Raw genomic sequence first — 23,224 nt, forward strand, 5'->3', positions numbered from 1 at the left:
AAAGCAGTGACATGGCTAAATCTCTCATCTAGAAAGCAAACCCAGGCAGGAATGTGTACTGCAGAATGGAGCAGGGAGACCAGAGGCAGAGAAGCAGGCAATCTTCTCACATAGAACTGCGCAACTGCTAATCCTAGTAAGGTCCTGCTTTATAGGATAAAGCACCAAATGTCAGTAGCCATCTGAACACCATAGCTTGTCCCCTCTCCCTCCCTCCCCATGCCCCTTTCTTTTTCTTTGTTTTATGTAGTGCTGGGGGTCAAATGCAGGACTCATGCAAGTTAAGCAAGTATTCTACCACTGAGTTACATTCCCACCACCAAAACCAGTGCAATTTAAAGGGACCTACCAAAGTAGGAATTCAAAAATTTCCTTCTATAAGAAATCTGCAAAGAAGCAACAACATCATAACATACTTTCCTTTTTGTGTGTATGCAGTGCTGAGGATTGAACCCAGGGCCTTGTGCATGTGAGGCAAGCTCTACCAACTGAGCTATAGCCCCAGCTCTTTTCCTTTTTTTTTTTTTTTAACCTTTAAAAAAATTGTTTGTTTTTTTTTTAGTTGTAGATTATTTTACTTATTTATTATTCTGTGGTGCTGAGGATGGAACCCAGTGCCTACACGTACCAGGCAAGTACTCTGCCACTGAGCTATGGACCCAGCCCATTTTCCTTCTTTTTAAGATAAAGACTCTCCCATTCCATTACCAATACATGGTGGATGTCAATTTTAAAAACTTACCTTTGACAGTATCTTGGGGCAACGCAGGCCTGAGACGATGAGTCTAGGTTACATTCAGTGCAAAAAACCAAAACCCTGAAAAGAGAAAAATCACAATGAGCTACGTGCTCCATGGAAGACTCCAGAGAAAAAGTGGATCAGGAAGCCCCATCCAAATCCAGCTCCCTGCTTCACAGCAGCTGGCCCGCAGGCCAGTGGCCGGGCCTCCCAAGCGAAGACTTCCCCATCCAACACTAGGGCAGTAACAGCATCTACCTCAGAAGGTTCTTTTGAAGTTTAATTATGTGTGAAAGGCCTAGTATAGGGTAGGGCACCAAATGCAAGCTCAGTCAAGGCAAATGGCTATTAGGAACATAAATTGGAACACTTTCTAAAGGGACATTAAAACCTATTATCAAAACTTTTTTATTTACTGTTTTACCCCCCAAAACATTGCCTTTTCAGTGTCTCCATCTGGATGTCTCACAATCACTACAAACTCAACTTGTCCCAAACTCCATCTTCACTCTGCCCAAGTTCCTCCCATCTCCACTGTCTTCATCAAGGCAGAACCTGAAGTTCTTTCTTGGAACCTCACCTACCCGAGAGTACCTCACATAAGCCCTACCATTTCTGTTCTCAACATCTGTATCTCAAATCCACCACAATTCTTCATTTCCACTGAGGTCATCACTTTCCCTGTGGAGGCCTCTTAGCTGTTCCCCGCTTCTACTCTTGCTTCTCCCCAATCCATTCTCAAATAATGGCTGGAATTGTCTCTTCAAATTAAATTAATTGCAATCTGCTAATGAATGCAGTGACAATTTTATGATGTGCTAAGATATATTCAAAAGTCTGAATATGTTGATGAATGAACATATAGATAGATATCTGTCCATATACAGGCATCTGAAGATATGTGAAATGGCCAGTGCCTTCATTTTACAGAGGCAGAAACAAGTATTAGAGGTTCTCCAGCTCAAGACTGCACCTACTGTGTGTGACAGGGTGGTCAAAACAATGGTGAGCCCAGCCTCAGCTTATCTGTGATCAGCATCTGAACTGCTATTAGAAAGCTCTTTGGAAGTTGGTCCCTTTATTTCACAATCAACTTAATGCTTCTGTCCATGAGAGCACATTCCTCTCCTGGTGGCTACAGGCTGTTAGGTGTAGTTTTAGTCCCATATTATGTTCCAGTGCTGGAAATGTCACTTTAGCAAATCCTGAAAGCATCCGGTGACCTTATCTGTCATCACTTTTACTTATTTTACTTAATACCCTTTTAGATCAATAAATCTCTGACGGAACGGTGTTGAGAATCCATAATTTTTGTTTGTTTTTTCGTTTTTTGGTACTGGGGAATGAACCCAGAGGCACTTAACCACTGAGCCACATCCCAACTCATTTTACATTTTATTTAGAGACAGGGTCTTGCTAAGCTGCTTAGGGCCTTACTAAGCTGCTAAGGCTGACTCTGAACTTGCGATCCTATTGCCTCAGCCTCCCCAGCCACTGGGACGGATTATTGGAGTGTGCCTCCACGCCCAGCAAGAACCCATATGTTTTAAATTTCATTCCTATCTCTCTATTACACACACTGTTGTCCTAGCAATGCAATGTGTCTTTTTCTTTTTTCTATTGTACTGGGGATTGAAGCCTGGGTTGCACTACTACAGAGCTATACTCCCAGCACTTTTTATTTTTTACTTTGAGACAGGGTCTAACTAAGTTGTCTAGGAGGGCCTCAAATTTGCGATCCTCTTGTCTCAGCCTCCTGATTTGCTGGGGTTACAGGCATGTGCTACTGCACATTCCTGGTGCAATGCCTCTTTTTCAAAAGCAAATTTGACCTTTGTGGATGTGCACTGACTTGTATTCAGTCAATAACTACCCATTACTTTAGGGTCAAATCCAAAATCTCCTCAGACCTATCTTATCTTCCCATTCTACCTATAAGCACTGTGCCTGGTTTCCTTGTTGCCCACACTCATGCACTAATGCCTACTGAGGGCCTTTTGCTAATTCCCTTCTACTCATCTTTTATCTGTCTCCTTTGAACCCAGGAGCTTTACCACTAAGTTATATCCCCAACCATTTTATTTTTTGTTTTGAGACAATGTTTTGCTAAATTGCCTCGAATTTGTGATCTTCCTGCCTCATTTGCTGCGATTACAGGCTTCTGCCACCACGCGGCTTCTACTGGAAATTTTCTGTGCCTGCTTGGCTGGGTGAAGTGCTACTCTCCTTTGAGGTAGATCATCTTATACTGGTTCTGTCCACACGGATGTCTTCTTCACTGACAGCAAGGACTGTATCTTAGACAACTTTAAATTAGGTTGGGCAGGAGTTCAATAGAGCATAAATGGAACTAAACCCCAGTGGAATCCAAGGAACTCGGTACTTTAGTGCAGATGTTTCTCCCACTGAACAGCACTGCAACAGCTCAAGAGCTAGCTGGTCTGGTCCTCACAGAGGCCTTAAGAACCATAGGTTGGTTATGTCTGACCCTCAGCACACCTCAGAGAATTATCAGATTTTTAAATTTTTTGTCAATCAACCATAGACTATAAAAGAATACAGACTGATTTTTAGTTCCCTATTTTAATCAAAGATTCTGCCCAGGCTAAACCACAACTTCTTTAGATTTATCATTAGTACAAATTCTGTTCCAACTTCACAAAGTAGCTCATTATTACATATGTTCTTAACAGACAAGTTAAGAAGACAGTAACCATCTCAGTCCTTTGCCTGCTCTGTCATGAGTCTCAGACACTTGCCAGCATTCAGTGAGGGGAAAAGGATAACGGCAGTTAACAGCACAGGTTAAGCAGGCAAGGGAAAACAGGCAATTTTCCAAGTACTTTTTTTATTTGCCGCCCCTGGAGATGGGGTCTTGCTATGTTGTTTAGGCTGGTCTTGCACTCCTGGATTCAAGAGATCCTCCCACCTCAGCCTCTACGCAGCTGGGACTCCAGGTGCACTCCACCCCCAAGCACCCTAAGTCCAGAGTGTATGGAAGAGTGTGCCTGCACTACTGCATCAGGTGCACTTGCACTCAAGGTCCACACAAATGTTAATTCTAAATTTAACATCTGAAATTACTTAGTTGAAGTTGTCTACAGCACTATTTTCCTTCCAAGGAATAAATAATGGCAAATTTCTTCAAAACATTCAGAACTACTCTGTAACCACCTGATGATCATGTGCAGTTGTAGCAGTAAACTATGAACCACTCAAGTTTTCTCCTCATCTCTTACAGGGCAATGAAACTGGACTTGAGGTTCACAATGGGGGGTTCTATGGATCCTGTACTAATCAAACCCTGAGTCTTGCTAAACTCCAAAGCCAAGTGCCTAACTAAATTTACAGGATATAACTGGAACTTCAAGTCTTCCTGTGAATATAACAAGATGAAAGAAATACACAGTCAGCTAACAATATTTACTTTCTACTAGTGATACAGAAGTGTTTTAATTTTCAAACTTGACTATTCATCATGGTTCTTTTTAATTTTAACTCTCATTTTAAAATTTCAAGTGGTATAGATAAGGCCCTTGACCACTCTTCACTCTTCCCCTACCCCAGTCCTCCTAGGACTCACCACTGTCACCAGTTTGATATCTGGCATTAATTCTTGGGTACAGACTATTGAGAATATACAATTATTTTTTCTTTTTGGCTAGAGATTGAGTCCTGGGCCTTATGCATTTGAGGCATGCACTCTATAGGGGTACAGGGGCACAAGCACAGCCATATGCTATAAACTTTTAATCCAGTCACAAATAACACTTTTTGAAAACTATGACTGCGTACATCCTTGGCAACTGGCCTAATCTCAAACAAGATGTTCAGAAGAGATATCTTCATGGAAGCAGCTGATGTGAGGGAGGCTTAGAGCAAGGAATCTGAAGATCTTCCCAGGAGACTGAGTGATATGGCAAGAGGGCCTCACCTGTCTGCGAGCAAGGCAGCTGGCCTAGGTGGGAATAAGGTACTTACTAAGCCAGGCACTATGGGACAGGCCATAATCCTAGCAACTCAGGAGGCTGAGGCAAGAGGATCACACATTTGAGAACACCCTCAACAACTCAGCACAATCCTATTTCAAAATAAAAAATAAAAAGGGCTCGAATGTAACTCAGTGGGTTTTATCACCACCACCACCACCATCATCATCAAAATAATAATGAGGAGGAAGAGGAGAAGCAGCAGCAAGGGGAGGAGGAAGAACCTATAAATTAGCACAAATTGCAACGTCCAAAACTAAGCCACGGGATTATGTACCCAACACGGAGATTCACTAGATCTGGAAATGCTACCTTTGCAGTTTCAGGCCACTTCATTTCAGCTCAATGCTTTGGCAATTCTGTAAAAATATTCAATTCTGCCTGTTCTTTAAACACCCCTCTTTAGTCCTAAAATCTGCTCTAGTTCCCCTATTTCCTTTCCTAGTCATGCTTCTTGAAAAAGGAGTTTCTATTTGTGGTCTCAATGTCCTCATCCCTCATTCACTTGTTAATCACCACAATTTGATTTCTGCCTATTAATCCAGTTATGGAGTACAGAGGATGCTATTTAATCATTCCTGCTTTGAACTCTTCTCAGCTTTTTTCTCTTCGTGTTGCAGGGCCTTATACATGACAAACAAACAAATACTCCACCATGAGGTACATGCCCAGCTCTCTCTTTAGCATTTAAAAATTAGAACTACTTGGTGTGGGGATGTGGCTCAGTGGCAGAGCTGCTTGCCCAGCAAGGACAAGGCCCCTGGGTTCAATCCCTAGCACCATCAAAAACAAAAACAGAACTACCTGAAACCCCTGTCATCCTATTAAGGTTACTGCAGATTCAGTCACTGGGCCAGGGCACCTTTGGATGTTGTCTGTCCTCCTGTCTCCTTGGAGTGCAGTCATCTTTTCCTTATGGGCAGGGGGTTAGGGGAGTGGCCATGGTGCTGTACCAGGGAATGAGGGAGCAAGGTCCTGGTGGGGACCTGAACTCAGTTCTTGGCTTTAAGTTCTGACCCCAGTTGACCTGGAGCATGTGTGGTCCCTTCACCCCATAGGAAGACCATTCAGTGTCTTCTGTCGGCTAGCCTTCTGGTGCTTTCATGACTGGTGCACCCCTCGGGAGTCTGAAATTCTCTTGTCCTTCTATGATCACACATGACCTTGTCCTCTCACAGATGTAACTACCACATCTACCTTTGTGACTCCCAACTCTCTCAGTGCTGACCTTTCTTGCACTCCCCAGAGCCACCCACGTAACTGCCTCTGCCAGTGGAGTTCTCACCTCTGGACCACAGCTCCTTAAGATTCAACACAGCTGCAACTCAAACAGCCCATCCCCAAAATGTGTTCTCCCTGTGCCTCACCCAGGAATGATGTTATCCCACCCAATCCGAAATCTGGCAACAGCATCAGCTCCTTCCTCTCACCAAACTCTCAATGCTAACCTCCAACTATTCTAGTATGTTCCTTCTTGCCACTGACTGCCCTGGTCTGGCACAGGTTCCCACTGGTTTTGTGTGGTTTTGCTGTGCTGGGGACTGAATTCAGAGGGGATTTACCATTGAGCCACATCCCCAGTCATTTTTATTTTTTTATTTTGAAACAGTGTTTCACTAAATTGCTTAGGGCTTCACCAAGTTGCTGAGGCTGGCCTTGATCTTATGAGAGGATCTTATGCCTCAGCCTCCTAAATTGCTGGGATTACAGGCAAGCACCATTGTGCCTGGCCCTCTACTTAAGTAGTTTTTAAAAATTGGTTTTCTTGCCCTCAACACCAACTCACTTCCCCCATTAGATATGACTTTTAGAAAGTACAAATCCTGATGATTAAATCCAACCCCCACTATATGGCATGCAAGGCCTGGGACAGCACACCTCTCTGCTGCATCTTTTTTTTTTTTAATACATGACAGTAGTACAACTCTCCATTCTTCTGGTTGTACATGATGTGGAATTACATCGGTCATGAATTCATATATGAATATAAGAAAGTAATGTCCAATTTATTCTACTAAATTCAATCACCTTCTGTTTCCCTAGAGCACCACATGGTTTCTTATGCCCTGAAGACAAGATCTAGGTCCTAATTGCCATTCTCTAATGCAGTGCTAGTCCAAGGGACATTCCCAATAAATTCTTGTAGAATAAACGGATTTTTAGGGAAAAAAAAAAAAAACAATGTCAGTTCAGTACAATACTTTTAAGCTTACTCAAACAAGAATTCTGCTTGTCTGTTGTAAGCACATCACAGACAGTGTACTACCTACACAGGGGCACATAAGACTTCCTGGGAGAAGAAATGAAGGAAACTTTGGAACTGATGGCATAAAAATGTCAAATTTATTCTTGTATTTTGGAAGTCAGGGAAAGTTGCCTACAAAAAACGAACCAGTCTAAAGCAAGAATAAGGAGAAAAACATGTGGCCTATCTTGGGCTATTCGCCCAGTTCACTCAACTTCCCTTGCGGCCTCCAGCCTCACCCCAAAACAGCTTGTTGATTCTTTGTTAGAAAGGGCCTGGGAAAGGAAGGCTTTTCAGAAAATCAAAACACAACAAACTGCAAGTCACTTGGAGGTATGGGCAGGGATGGCAGGGATGACAAAGACCCTGGATAGAGAACAGCAGAGGCAGCTCCTGAAACAGCAAATTCAACTCAATCGCTTTACTAAATGCTTACTGAGCACACAGCACTACTTTCAGCAAAGTGTTCAGAGCAAGGGTCTAGGACCAGGTTTCACTGCAACTGCTGGTCACATAAGAATTATACAGACTGAGGTGACAGATGTGTTAATCAGCTTGATTTAATTATCCCATGTGGTATTCATAAATCACAACATTACTTTGTGATGTTAAATATGTACAACTATAATTTGTCAATTTATAATTAAATAAAAATTTTAAAAAGAGTTAAAGAGGATTAACATGCTCAGCTTTGGGGACTCATTTAATGATAATATACATATCTTGTATAAATTTTATGTATTTTAAAAAATCAAATAGCTAGTTCTATTAAGGTGACTCTGGCTTTTTGGATTGTTTTGCTGTACAGGGGGATGGAGCCCAGGGTCCAGCTATTATGGAAGCTGAAGCAGGAGGATCACAAATTTGAGGCCATCAGGAGCAAAAAGCAAAACTCTGTCTCAAAATAAAACTTTTTTTTTTAAAAAAAGGATGGAATCAGCTAGATGTGGTGGGGCAGACCTATAATCTCAGAGGCTAAGGCAGGAAGATCACAAATTTGAGGCCCTCGGGAGCAATCAGCAAGACTCTGTATCAAAATAAAAAAATTAAAAGGGCTGGGGATATAGCTCGGTGGCAGAGTGCTTACCTAGCAGGTGTGAGGACCTGAGTTTGACACCCAGTACTTGAGGAAAAAAAACAAATAAAAAATTAGAAAATCTGTAGGTCTCAAACTTGCTCACCTCAGGAGCCCTTCATGCTCATAAAAATTATAGAGGACTTTAAAGTGCTTTTATTTATGTTGGTTATAATTATCGATATTTACCACAGTAAATACTAAAACTATGAAACATTTAAAATACTTATTAACTCATTAAAAACCACCAATAATAAATTATCACATTTTCAATTTTAAAATTATAAAAATTTCAAAGCATTAAAAATGTGAAAAAAGTGCCACTATCTTATATCTTGTCAAATTTCTTTAATGTCTGGCTTAGGAGATGACAGCTGTGTCCCAGCATGTGCATTTGCTTTCTGTCCTCTGCGGTCCCACATGTCACGCAGACCCTGGAAAGCTCCACTCTGCACTCAGGGGAAGGTGAGTTAAAAAGGGGCACTGCACTCTTGTATAATTAAGTTAGTTGGGACCAAGGGGGTGATGTAAAGGGTAAAGCAAGGGCTGGGCAGGAAGGAAGCATGCTGCTGTTAGTGAGCCTTAACTTTCAAGGTTGTAAACAGGACTCCTAACATCTGGCTACAGGCGAGGGAGCAAGCCCGGGAGGCAGGGTTGGCTGACAGCGGTAGGGAAACCTCTCTGCCTTCCGGGAGCCTCTACTGTCCAGGACAACATTCCCCCAAGGCCATGTCAGGTTCTCCTCTCTCTCACCTCCGAGCTCTGCTTGAGAAGCTGCAAATGGCTCACCAGGAACCGCCTTGCCATGGCTTCCGAGGCTGTGTTTACTAACTGTAAAATCCTCTCCCTGCTGCAGTCTCCAAGTCTTCAGACTTTTCTTGATCTGGCTGTCTTTAAAAGCAAATTTAACATCAGCCACATAGCCAGTTTTTCCCTGCCAACAATCATGTGAGTTTGCTATTCTGTCCCTGTGCATCTTGCACACTGTAAAAACAGTTCCTGGAGCATCATATGTCACCCATCTAGTTGCCATAAACTGAAAACATTTTCTTCATATTTTGTGGCACAAACTAAAAGCATTCTGGATGTGGTTTGCATACAGTCCATCTCTGGCCAAAAAAAGAGGTTTAAATTTATAGATAAGCAGAGGAAGTGGGATTAGAATGCTTTTTAATGTTTGATAGTATATATTCTTTCATTTAAATTTTTCCTGTGACTAGTGTGTAATCAGTGAAATTATCTTGTAATAAATATAACCATGTTCATTTAATGTAGCAAGTTTTCCGCTAACAGTATTTTATACCTGAGAAAAGCATAGGAAACAGAAGTTTTTGTTTTTGTTTTGAGTCTTAAAATAAAAATAGAAACAGCCATGAATCTATAGTACACAGTTTTTCAGTCACACTTATTTCTTGTAGTAAACATATTCATTAAGCCCCCTGAATAACAGATTTTCGTGTGTGTGTATATGTGTGTGCGCGCGCGCCTGCGCGCGCCTGCACATGCATTGGAAGTAAACCCAGCACCACACTCAAGAACAGATTATTTCTTAAGTCAAAGTGAAACTGAAACTTTAAAAGAGATCTTTGCTCCTGGAAATGGTAAACTAGGTGACTCAACTAACTGTCCTAAGGATAGCCAGAAAATCTGGACACAACATAAAAATGTCTTCAAGGCAAAGAAACATTAACAAAGTAATTAAGAATCACTACACATAAAAATTCATTCTGTGAAAGACAATAAAGCTTTTAGAAGATACTACAGAATAATTTTTTATAATCTAGGGGTAGGAAAGAACTTCTTAAACAGAACACAAAAAGTACTTGATATTAAAAATTGGCATTGCTTGGGCATTGCTCAGCGGGACAGCATTTGCCTAGCATGAGTGAGGCCCTGGGTTCCATCCCCAGCACCACAAAAAACTAACCAAAACAAAAAAGCTCAATATGACTACATGAAAATTCACAGTTCATCAAAAGACACCAAGAAAATAAAAAAGCAAACAACATAAAACCAATAAAGGGTTCATATTCGAAATAATAAAAAGTTCTAACAACTTTTTTTTTTTAAAGAGACAAGACAGATAACCCTATAGAAAAAGGGGCCAGAGACTAGACAAAATATGTTATGGAACAACCAAAACACCTAAATCACATAAATGGCCAATATACACGAAAAGGTGCATAGCCTCAACAGTGAGGGAAATACAAGCGAAAGTCATAATTGTCTACCATCATATAAACAGAATTGCTAAAAATGTGTAAGTCTGATAATATCAACTGCTGTCAAGGATATGGAACAACAGGAATTCCTGCACACTTATACACATTCACTTGTGTGAACAAATTATTTTTACTATTTTGGACATAGCCTGGTATTATTCTTCTAATATTAAAGACAACCCCATCCCCATGACCCAACAGTTCCACTCCTGCATATATACATAGCAGAATTTATGTGCATGTAAACAAAAGGCATAAAAAAAAGCACCACTATTTGTAATAGTCCCTGTCAAATAAAAATTAAAGGAACCAATTTTTTTTGGACTGAGCTGCTGCAGTGGGTCCCAACACACCAGGGTAAAAATAAAAATGGAGTCACTCATGTTAAAGTTCCACATCATCAAGCAGGAAGTAAATTGTTTATATGCCCTTCCAAGAAATCAGGATTAGAGAGAGAATAGCCAAATTTCTCAAAAAGGCCAACTTCAATTGGCATGATAGCAAAGTTATCACACACCTTTTTTGCCTCAGTCCTCACACACCAAAAAAGTAATCTAATGTATGTGATGTGTTGTGGTTTAGATGTAAAATGTCCCCTGAAAGGTTCATGTTTTGGAAGCATGATCCCTAATACAGCAAGGTTCAAAGGTAGGGCTTTCAGGCAGTGATTATGGCTGTGATCTCATCAGTGGATTCATCCATTTGGTGGATTATTAATTTGAATTAACTACTATAGGCAGATGGGCATGTAGGTCACAGGAGGCATGGCCTAGGACTATACCTGGCCCCTCTCTCTGTTTCCCAGCTTCCATGAGCTGAGAAGCTTTTTTACACCATACCATTTGGCCATGATGCTCTCCCTTACCTCAGGCCCAGCCAATGGAGTCAGTTAGTCATGGACTGAAACCATGAGCCAAAATAAACTTTTCCTTCTTTTAAGATGTTCTTGTCAGGCATTTTGATCACAGCAACAAAAAGCTGACTAACACATGATATATAGTTATTTTCTTCCTGTCCCGGTTTTATAAGGAAAGTAACTTTGAAATATCCATTCCCCTTTTCGTTCCTGCTTTCTTCAACCTTACTCCATCTATAAAAACGAGCCTCTTCTATTCAGTCCATGGGAACACTTACTCTATTTTAAGGAATAAAACAGCATCTAATTCTAGAATCAAAAGTAAAGATGCTGTAATCTTAGCAACTAGGGAGCAGGAGGATGTCAAGTTCAAGGCCAACCTCAGTAACTTAGGGAGACCCTGTCTCAAAATAAAAAAAAATAAAAAATAAAAAAGGGCTGGGAGTGTAGTTTAGTGGTAAAAGCCCACCTGGGGGTTCAGTCCCCAGTAAAAAAAAAAAAGAAAGTAAAGCTAGCTGGGCATGTACCTGGTGGTAAAGAGCTTGCCTATCATGCATAAGGCCCTGGGTTCAATCCACTGATGCAAAAAAAAGGGGCGGGGGACTGAAGCCAATTAAGATCTTCAAATAGTTCTGCTTTTGTCCTTGGATACCCCCAACTGCGAACATCACAAATATTCTCAACAGTAGAATGGTAAATACCCTGTGGAATATTCATAAAATGAAATACCACACAGCATGAATATGAGGATCAGGCCACCCGCAGGACACGGATGAATCTCACCAACACAATGCTCAGATACAAAGGAGTATATATATTCCTTATGAGACGGCATCTGCTCCATTTGTTCAAATCAGCCCAGACTATAATGTCAGAAGGTACATGGGTGATAAAAGTAAAAAGAAAATAAAAAATCAAGAGTGGGCTACCTGTAAGTGGGAGGTAAAGGACTGTGGCTAGCAAAGGTCACCAAAGGGCCGCTGGTTCATTGCAATATCCCATTTCCTGACCAAAAGGGGGTCATTTTAAAATAACCCATTAAGTTTTACATTTGTATTTTATGCACTTTTTTTTGGGGGGGGGAGGGTACTGGAGATTGAACCCAGGGGCCCAAGCATGCCAAGCAAGAGCTCCTCCTTGGGTTATGTCCTCAGCCTTTAGGCACTGTTCTGAATGTGTGTCACACTTCACAATAAACAAGATTTAAAGCAAAACAAAAATAAAACTAATACAAAGGAAAAGTGGTATCTTTGGCATATCTAAAAATGAGATCAAGGAATTCAAAGTCCTTCCATGTTCATGCCTGTCTCGAGTCTTTTTCCCTGCCACACTCATCTGTATTCACAAGGTGCCTGTCACCCTTGCTCCCAACTATGTGGTTTCTTTTTCTTTACTTATGAACGTGCTGTCTAGAAAACCATGCAGACATATCAATCATCCTTCTGTCATACTAACTGTAAACTGTCAATCAAAACGCTGCTGAGGTATCTCTCCTGAGAGAAACCTTTTCAGGAGACAGACTCTGGAGTCAGACTGCCTGGTCCAAATTCCAGATCTGTCATTTACTTGCTGTGTGACCTTGATCAAGGTGCTCACTTTAGTTTTATAGATTTCTCATCTGTAAAACAAGATAAAAATGCTACCCACCACAAGAGGTTGCAGTGAGGACTAAATGGGTAAACTAAGTGCTTAGAATGTGCCTGGACAGAGGAAGCGCAAAGTCAGCACTAGCTCTTATTATCATCAATAACCTCGCTGTTCCCCACCCTCACCCTGTTAGCTACTTCTCTAGGTTTCCAAGGCCCAGTATTAAGTAGCTTATTTTCTTTTATATAGCTTTTACGGACAGTTTATTCCAGGCAAATGACATTCTGGGTGACAGTTCATTCTTCATGCTCAAGAATGAAGAAACTAACTCCAAACCTGTACCTCTCTCACACATGGGAGAGCCTCTTGGTGCTTCCCTATCCTGTGTGAAGCGCAGTCTTGATGGGACTCCTACGAGAACACGGCATGCCCGCTCTGGGCAGCAACAAATGAGCAGGGTACTACATGTCCTGTCTTCCTGCTGCCAGGCTATCACAAGGCTTCAATGATTATGACTATCAAAGTATGTTTTCAAGTATGAAGCTCTACTATAAGGTTTCAGTGACTTATTAAAACAACAGGATTACTGTTGGGTTGCAAGTCTAGAAAGGTAATAAATAGTTAACATAATGTAAAATTGTTATCTAATATGATTATATATATATATATAATTTTTTTTTTTTTTTTTTTTTTTTTGGTTAAAAAGGTCTTGTAGCCAGGCACAGTGGCACATGCCTGTAATCTCACCAGCTTGGAAGGCCGAGGTGGGAGGATCACGAGTTCAAAGCCAGCCTCAGTAACTTACCAAGGCCCTAAGCAACTCGGTGAGACCCTGTCTCTAATAAAATACAAAAAAGGGAAGGGGATGTGTCTCAGTGGTTAAGTGCCCCTGGGTTTAATCCCCTGTACCAAAAAAAAAAAAAAAAATCTTGTAATGAAATTTCCTAATTCTCACTTTTAGACATTTCTCATTTGGTTATCAATGACTTATGTAATATCAAAACAAATACTTGTGCATATGTGTGTTCACAGCAGCATTTCTATGATAGCTCATCGGGAGAACCAACTAAATGTCCATGATCTGGTGACCAGGTAAACATACTAGGGTACATGCACCCAACAGAAGACCACTCAGCAATGAAAAGGAACTAGCTGCTACTGATATACATTACAACATAGATAAACCTCAAAAACATCATGCTCACTGAAATGATTTCATTTATATGACATGTCCAGAAAAGGCAAATCTTGAGACAGAAAGTAAGTTAGAGGGCACCTGGGGTGAGGAATGGGAATGGAACTGACAGTGAATGGACAAGGGGAAATGCTGAACTGTGATGATGATCAAAAAATGTGTAAATTTATTTAAAATGTTTTAATTGTATACCTAAAGTGGGTGGACTTTATGATATGTAAATTATACCTCAGTAAAGCTGGGGGTTTTTAGTTTTAGGTGGACACAATATCTTTATTTTATTTCTTAGTTTTAGGTGGACACAATATCTTTATTTTACATTTATTTGGTGCTGAGGATAGAACCCAGTGCCTCATGCATGCTAGGCAAGCACTCTACCACTGAGCCACAACCCCAGCCCCAAGCTGGGTTTTTTAAAACGAAAATATTTGGCACTCTCTTATAGCCAGCTATTAGTCTCACATCTTTAAAATCTCACCCACACATGTGAGACCAAGTCACTTAAGAGCCAGGCACGGGGGCACATACCTGTAGTCCCAGCTACCTGGGAGGCTGAGGCAAGAGGCTAGACTGAACAACTCAGAGAGATCCTGTCTCAAAATAAAAAATAAAAAAGGACTGGGGATATAGCTCAGTGGTAAAGCACTCTTAGGTTCAGTCCCCAGTATCAGAAAAATAAATAAATAAAAATTGAAGAAAAATATAAACCAGAACCCCTCAAGGCTCACATTCTGCTTTTGACTCGCTTTTGCTTCTTTCCGTCTGAAAAAGCCCCCTACAGTCAGTCCCCCTCCTTTTTCTTAAATGGTATCAACTTTTTTAAAGATGCAAGACCAACTGTTTAGTACAAAGTTTCTCCTTCTAGTCAGGCACAGTAGCTCATGCCTGTAATCCCAGCAATTTGAGAGGCTGAGGCAGGAGGATCGCAAACTCAAGGACAGCCTCAGCAACTTAGAAAGACCATGTCTTAGAGTAAAAAGAGCTGAGGTGTAGCTCAGTGGCAGACTGCCCTTGGGCTCAATCCCCAACATTAAAAAAAGAAAGAACCCCCACAAAAGAACTCTCTCACCTAAAATTAAAAAAAAAAATACCATGCTGCTTTCTCTATATTCATTTTCCAACCTAGGAGAAGTAAAGGGTGATGAAATGAGCTCTCCCTGTCATCTGTTAACTGCACTCTACCTACAAACATACGCACACTCTGGCCCCACAGGCATTTTTAATTACAAACACAACAGTGGGGGGGTGGCGGGGGGAGAAAATTTAATTTTTAAAAAAAGTATAATTGCACACATGAATATTTGGCATACTGTCCCTTCCCTTGTTTTTTCAACATCAAGCATAAGAGAATGATAAATACTGAAAGTATAATGTAAAACAAGATCAAAATAATGACAATATACATAGTAAAACAGGATTTCTGAATAAGAAATATTTTTTTTCTAAATAAGGTTGAAGCAGTTCTTTTATATAAATGTACTATACTTCAGATGAAATTCTCCAAGTCCCAAAATGCTGCCAAATTAGTTTGCTGAATTGGAATTGTTAAATTGGATACTGCTTAAAGTAGGTCACTGGCTTGGGCATGACAGTATTTGGTAATGCAGAGATCCACTTGCGAAGTCATCTGTCATAATGAGATTTGACTTAGACAAAACAAAAGAAACTACATTGGCTGGGTGTCAACTGTCACTTGTATTTTATTCAGATAAATCTCAGTTTAGATTTATCTCAAATCCTTGGATAGGGAAATATTATGAAAGAAGTGTTTTTTGAAAGAGTAAATCTGGTGTCAATGTTTTAAAAAGTGCCTCTTTTGCTTCCTGACCTTTGTCTTTCACATCTACTCAGTCTCCAAAGCCCATTAATCCTCCTTCTTTTTTTTTTTTTTTTTTTGTGTGTGGTGCTGGGGATTGAACCCAGGGCCTTGTGCGAGGCCAGCGCTCTAGCAGCTGAGCTATAGCCCCAGCCCCCATTAATCCTTCTTTTGAAATGCCTTTCAGTTTTATTCCTCCCTCATCACTTCTACTCTCACCATTAAAGTCCCAATTTGTGTCAGAAATTATTAAAGGACAGAAAAGCTAGAAAAAGAAGCCAAACTACAGATCACTGGGGAAATCCAGGAGGTGAGTGAAAAGGACTTGGCCTAAAGCAGTGATTATTGGAGTGTGGTCCTCAGACCAGCATCAATAATATCAGCTGAGACCCTAGCAAACAGGAAAATTCTCAAGACCTTATCTCAGATGGACAAAACCAGGAACTCTGCATTGATTAATAATCCTTCCAATGATTCTGTTGTAGGCTACCGTTTGAAAATCACTGGCTTATCTATAAGTAGAAGAGGAAGGAATGGGCCAAGATGGGGAGAGAATTTGGAAACCTGCTGAAAAGTTTTACCATGATGTTCCCCCAATCTCTAAAACACCCTATCAAAAAAGAACTGTTCTCAAACCCGTCTCCAATGTTATTCACTTTTTTATTTTTTTGGTACCAGGGATTGAACCTAGAAAAGCTTAACCACTGGCCACATCCTCAGCCCTTTTTTAAAATTTTATTTAGAGACTGTTTCACTGAGTAGCTTAGGGCCTCACTAAATGGCTTTGAACTTGTGATCTTCCTGCCTCAGCCTTCTGAGCTGCTGGGATTACAGGCGTGTGCCACAGTGCCTGGCTATTATTCACTTCTGATATCACCAACCCCCACGTTTCTTAGGTTCAATTATCCTCCTTCCTACTCTCCACCCAATATGGTATGAATCTTGTTGATTTTATGAGTAGGAAAAAAATGTGCTATATATGGGAAATTATGATTAAAAGGGTGCTTCAAATCAGTGGAGAAAAGTATTAAACAAATAAATGGCCTGGAATAACTGGCTAGTCCCTGTGGGAGTGCAGAGTGGGAAGCTTTATTCCTGACTTCATATATCCACTCTATACACCAAAATAAAATTTCAGGTAAACCAAACAATTGAATTTAAAAACCATTATAGGAGTGCACACCTGAAATCCCAGCTACTCGGAGACTGAGACAAGAAGATCATAAATTCAAGGCTAAACTCAGCCACTTAGCAATACCATGTCACAAAATAAAAAATAAAAAGGGCTGGGGCTATAGTTCTGTGGTAGAGTGCCCCTGGGCTCAATCCCCAGAATCACAATCCATAAACCAATTTTTTAAAAAAGTAACAGTGAAATTATGAGTAAAATTTTTTATTATCTTGAGTTGTTGAAAAGTTTTCTTAAAAGCAAGCTAATTTCATTCCAAAAGCATAAAAACAATTATTAATAAATTTTACTACATAAAAAGCTAAAGCTGGTAACGGTAGTATGCACCTATAGTCTCAGCTACTTTGGAGGCTGAGGCAGGATTGTTTGAGCCCAGAAGTTTCAGGCCAGCTTGAACAACACTAGCAAAAACCAATCTCAAAAAACCAAAATGAAACAAAAATATAATAATTTTTTTATAATTTAAGTATTTTTGATCACCTGGCAAATTGGTAAAGACTAAGATTGATGTGCAAATGTGTGGAGTCAGAGGCATTATCATACACTGGTGGCGAGATACAACATTTGAAGAACATGTTTGGAGAGCGTTCTTTTTCACAGGTTGGGTTGAAGACTGGGGGAACATTGTGGTAGAAATTGTCAGTAGATCCCCAAATTCTCCCTGTATGTTGGCCCATTCCTTCCTCTCATAACGAGTTTCTACAGCATAATTTAACATCTACCAAAACTTAAAATAGGCATTTCTTTTCCATATAGTCTACAAAATTCCATATAGTCTACAAAAAACAAAGAAAAGAATCCCCCAAACTCAGAGAACTCTGTTTTACACAAGAATATACTTGTGTAAAGATGTTAAGTGCTATTACTAGTGTATTATTTGTAATCCTGAACTGATAACAACCTTTATGTCAATCACTAGTAACTGGTAATAGAAATAATAGAATATTACACAGTAATTAAAAAGGAAGAAGCAGGGCTGGGGTTGTGGCTCAGTGGTAGAGCACTTGCCTAGCATGTGTGAGACACTGGGTTCGAGTCTCAGCACCACATATAAATAAATAAAATTGAAAGGTTAATAATCTTAAGAACTGTTTGCTAATCTTGTTCCCAGAATGTGCTGTCCCCAACTGCCAAACTACAGAATGTATTCCCTCACCCGGTTGCAGGCAAACCGCCCACTCGCCCTGACCCATCAATGAACTTCCCTCCCTGCCCTCTCCAAGGAAAGTATATAAGCTCTGCTTAAGCTGTTCTCAGGGCTCTTTGCTCTATTCAAGTGAGCTCTGAGCCCCAGCATGCTGGACCCCAATAAACCCTTTGCTGTTGCATGAGACAGTCTCTTGGTGGTCTCTTCCTCCGACGCTCGCCTGACCTTTACAAAATAAAGGTCCATCAACAACTAACAAAATTTTTTTTTTTTTTTTAAAATGAGGAAGCAAAAATAACATGGAAGATGTTCACAATATCTTCTTAGACTAAAATCAAAGAACCATCATAGCTGGGTGAGGTGGCACACTCCTTTAATCCCAGCTACTGAGGCTAAGGCAGGAGTATCACAAATTTGGGGGGGAGGCTTGCCTAGTCTGTGCAAGGCCATGGGTTCAATCCCCCTCCCCATAGTACTACAAAAATAAAACAAAAAAAGAACCATCATAAAACACTATGTACAGTTTAATTCTTTATTAGTGTGTGTGTGTGTGTGTGTGTGTGTATATATATATATAACATTATGTATATATATGTATATTATATATAACATTATGCACTATGTACTCTATATGAATATTCATAATGTTGACAATAGATAATATAGTTAATCAAAAGGAAAGGATGCAGGAAAGTCTGGTGAGACATAGAAAAGCCTTTAAATGCAGATTATCAGTAAAAAGTGGGATGGAATAATATTCTATTTTGTCCTTTACAAAGAGCATAAATTCTCTTAAAAAAATAAAAAATAAATCTGATCATGCCACTTCATTATTTAAAAAGTTCCAAAGTTTCCCAAGTCCATAGAGAATATAGTCCAAACTCCCCATTCAGACCTAAGTATGGACCAGCTATGCCACCTGACACTAGGGTGCCACACCATCACTAGGGTAAATTTCCCTGACAGGCAGGTTAGGAAGAGGACTGTTCCCTTCCTCTGTTATGTCCTACATATGGCCTCTAATTGTCACCTCTGATAACCCTTTCTGTCATTATGGGAGCTTTTGTTGTAAAGAAGCACATGATACCACATTCCAACTTGTTCTTTTCAGAATAGTGTTGAGAAGAGCTGCTCAAAAAAAAAAAAAATCAACAGATTTCTTCTCTATTAACCGCTTTTATGGGAAAATAAGTTCACATGTCAGGCTGATCAATACAACCCCACTAACTAAAAACCCAAACCTAAACCTAACATTATGCTTTCTGGATAATAAATATGAATAGTTTTTTAATCTCTTCAGCTGGGGTATAATGGTAAGGAGGTGGGCAGGCCCATCGAGTATTTGAATAACATCCTAATCAAGTCCCAATATCCATCTTGGAAGCTCAAACTCACTCAAGTTGTCAAGGTATCCCAACATCACACCACCTGTATGTGACTGCAAGTGCAACCCAGGATTCAAGTAATAAAAACATTCTATTTCTGCAAGAAATTTAGATGCTTTCAAAAAATACAACACTATGCTCATAATTCTCAGTGTCGTGTGGGCTCATAATGCTATGCTCCAATCATCTCATAATATGCAGGGCTTCCCAAGTGTTCATTGGCTCATAACTGTCCTCACAGAACTCTTAAATGACTGCCATTCCAGTAGTTCCCTATGCCCAAAGATCTAGAATCTGAAATCTCATATAATTTTGGCCATGGTCTTGGTAATTAGTGGCTGATCATTTACCACCAATACCAATGTGTTCAACACAGCAGACAGTGATTACTGAAAGTGGCACCTAATCATATTTATATGTTTCTAAGATGATCAACTCAGTAAAATATACATATATTTTATGTATACATATATACATAAAAATATATATACATAAAAATATATGTATATTTTACTTATTTATATATGTATATATACATATTTATTTATGTATATGTATACATACATATATATATCCTCAATCCCTCATCTGGGATTGAGGATGAGAAGGATGCAGAGGGCTACACTGCATAGACGAGCTAGGCTTGCGTTAGCAGCCCTGCTACCTGATGACTACAGGGATGAACCTTTTAATTGTCAACTGCATCTGCCTCGAGCATGGGGTTTATATAGTATTTGTCATCTTTGTGTCAATGTCCATCTCCCCTATCAAACTGGGTATCTTACTCACCTTTATATTCACAGTGGCCTGTCTTCACAGGGTAGGTACTCATTAAATGTCTGCTAAATTAATGAAGCATGTATGTGAAAAAGGAGACATCACGTAAGTGGGCACATGGAAAGCTGATAGTTGCCTAATCTTCCTGCTGGAATCCAGTTTCAGTTAGTGGTAACCTTGTTCTTGGCTATAGGGCTACATTTCCCAAACTTTCTTAGATAGAGGTGGCCACATAGCTCTGGCCAGTGATGCACTTTAGAAGACACACACCTTTTGTGCCTTACCTTGGAGGTACGGTGGTGCTGAGAGGGAAGCAGAGAAATCACTCTGCAACCATCAGAAGAAGCACACTTAAGGATGAATCAAAGGAATCTGAGACATAAACAACACTGGGACGTGACTGTATCTGCTTGGACTTTCTCAAGAGAAAATAAATCTATCTGGATAAAGCAAAATTAGTCCATTACAAGTTGCTTAATTTATTCCTTATTGATAAAAAATATGAAGTAGAGAGAAGAGTTGTAAGGTTACTGCAAAAATCTAAAGAACAAAAATATTTCCTCATAACTAAAAGTGGTCATCTTCTTTTGTAGTCATATAATGACTTCTAGAGTGAATGATTTCATTAAATAACAACTCTCTAGTTAGCAGCTCAGTAATATTCGAGATGATCTAATCAAGTCAAAATGTTTGGAAAGAATGTTGATGCTTATATACTCTGACACATATTGCAGTATCATCAGCATTAAGACCAACTAAAAAAGATTAACATCCAAGCTCATAAGAAATTAGCAAAAATCTCCTCTTAACTACATAGAAGTGGTAATCAAAACTGAGTGTAAAATAAAACTGAAAACATTTGAAAAAGCACCTGCATATTAAATTTCTGTCTTATCCAACATATTGTACATTGAACATCTGGCCTTTTCAACAAGCTTCTTCCTACCAATGTGATATTAAAGACACTTTTTGTTTAAGTAATAGCCACTGGGAAATGTTAATCCAATTTAAGGCAGTTCAGCTGTACTTCACATTCACATCTGAAGAAATGTAAGCTATTTTCAATAGCTTCTACCCAAAATTCTCTAGCCACAGGTATCACACATTTAATATTTAGCTTCAGAACACTTTCATCAAGTTTTTCTTAACACTGTTTACTCTGTTGTATTTTTCATGTATTTGATGTATTTTCTCCTGGGCTTGATAAGTCTTTGCTACCAAAATACTGTTATTTCATCAATTTTGAGATGCTCTTTTTTTTAACACCTTGATATCTCTCAAGTCCAGACATATTTTACAATTAATGCCATCTTATACTATTAATGATTGGCAGCATTATTTTTTAGCATTAAATAAAGGTTTGTCTTGTGATTAATGGCATCATAAAATCAGTTAAATATGGCAATAGTAATCCCTAACAGTTACTGAATGCATACCATGAACGAATCACAATGTTTTAAATTTGATGACTCACCTACTTATCAAAACATTCCACGAGGTAGGTACTCCTGTAATTCCATTTTATAAAGAAAACTGAATCAAAGAAGTTAAATAATACAGCCATGAGCAGTAGAGCTCAAATTCACACCAAAGCTTAAGCTCATAACTATTGTATTATAACTAAAAGTTCAAAAACACTCTTTCATCCATTCATAATAAACATAGTCTTATATTTCAAAATTATTTTGCCCTTATTCTTGAAAGATGGTGATTTTTTCTTTTAGCGTTTTGACAATGGCATTCAGCCTTGTGGCTTCCACTTTTGCTGAGAAATCACTCACCAGTCTGCACTTGAAAGCACTCTGCTTTTTTTCCTCTCCACTCTGTATTAAGATCTTATGTTGGGCTGATGAATCTGGGAGATGTTTCTCTTTTTTCATCCTATTCGAGCTTCCTGATTCAGAGAATTCAGGTCTTTCATCAATTTTGGAAAATCTTTTCAAATACTGCCTCTGCAGTTTTTCTTTTACTTTTCTCTTTGCTGTACTAGGAATTGAACCCAGAGCCTTGCACATGCTAGGCAAGTGCTCTGTCACTTAGCTATATTTTCAGTGCTTTTTAAAATTTTATTGAAGCAAAGTCTTGTTAAGTTGCCCAGGCTGGCCTCGAATTTACCATCTTCCTGCCTCTGCCTCCTGAGTAGCTGAGATTACAGGTGTGCTCCACCATTTCCAGCTCCCCCAATTTTTCTATTATCTCCTTCTAGAACTCTGATTATATGTTACATTACATCTTTTTCAAACCTCCCATGTCCTGGGCTTCTTATGGGTGATGTCTTTATCTTCTGGTTCACCAAGTCTCTCTTTATATGTGTCTGATCTACTCTTTAACTTGTTACCTAGGTTCAATAATTATGTTCTTTATTTCTAAAATGGATCTTTTTTCCCTCACATTTTGATTTGTTTAAATTGACAAAAGTTATATATATTTATCATGTGCAGCATGTTTTGAAATATATGTACATTGAAGAATGGCTAAATCAATGAAATGGTTCTTTTTCAAATATACCTGATTATTACTATTTTTTAATTATTATTATTTTAGCTAGCTGGATACCTCTATAGTGACATATACCAGATTAAAAACACAGCTCTGACATACAGGATTTCTGGCCTTGTGATACCTGACAATCTCAGTTGCCTAATTATACCTTCAACATCTGTTTTTTTTTATTTCTTTGAAATTATTATTTATACTTATTTTATGTGCAGTTTCCAATAATTATAATATTGGAGTCTTCAAATTTGATTATTTTTGTTGTTTCTGCTGTATCACTCACTGTGGCTTTTCTTAGATGTTTTGTGATTTTTCATTATGGGCTTTTGTTCTCATTTGGAGGGCTTCTTTAAATGCCAAGTAAAGTAATTTTTCTCCTGAAAAGACTTGTGTTGCTCTATCAGGTTCCTAGAGACACTACTAACCCAAGTCTGGTTGAAATTAAATTATCACCCCGAGTTTTTCCTGCTACATAGATAGTATGGATTCAAGTTCCAGACCCACAC

At 39.3% G+C, this 23,224-nt stretch overlaps 1 protein-coding gene across 1 annotated transcript in view; it reads right to left on the reverse strand.

Moving 5' to 3' along the window:
• Positions 1 to 23,224, reverse strand: part of Tnrc6b (trinucleotide repeat containing adaptor 6B) — a 257,256-nt gene that overhangs the window by 188,737 nt on the left and 45,295 nt on the right. Inside the window, exon 2 of the mRNA XM_027928331.3 lies at positions 743 to 817. The gene's annotated coding sequence lies outside the window, so the exon portion shown is untranslated. The remainder of the gene's footprint in view (positions 1 to 742; positions 818 to 23,224) is intronic.

This window comes from Marmota flaviventris, chromosome 3 (genome assembly GCF_047511675.1).
Source record: "Marmota flaviventris isolate mMarFla1 chromosome 3, mMarFla1.hap1, whole genome shotgun sequence".
Classification (NCBI taxonomy): Eukaryota; Metazoa; Chordata; class Mammalia; order Rodentia; family Sciuridae; genus Marmota; species Marmota flaviventris.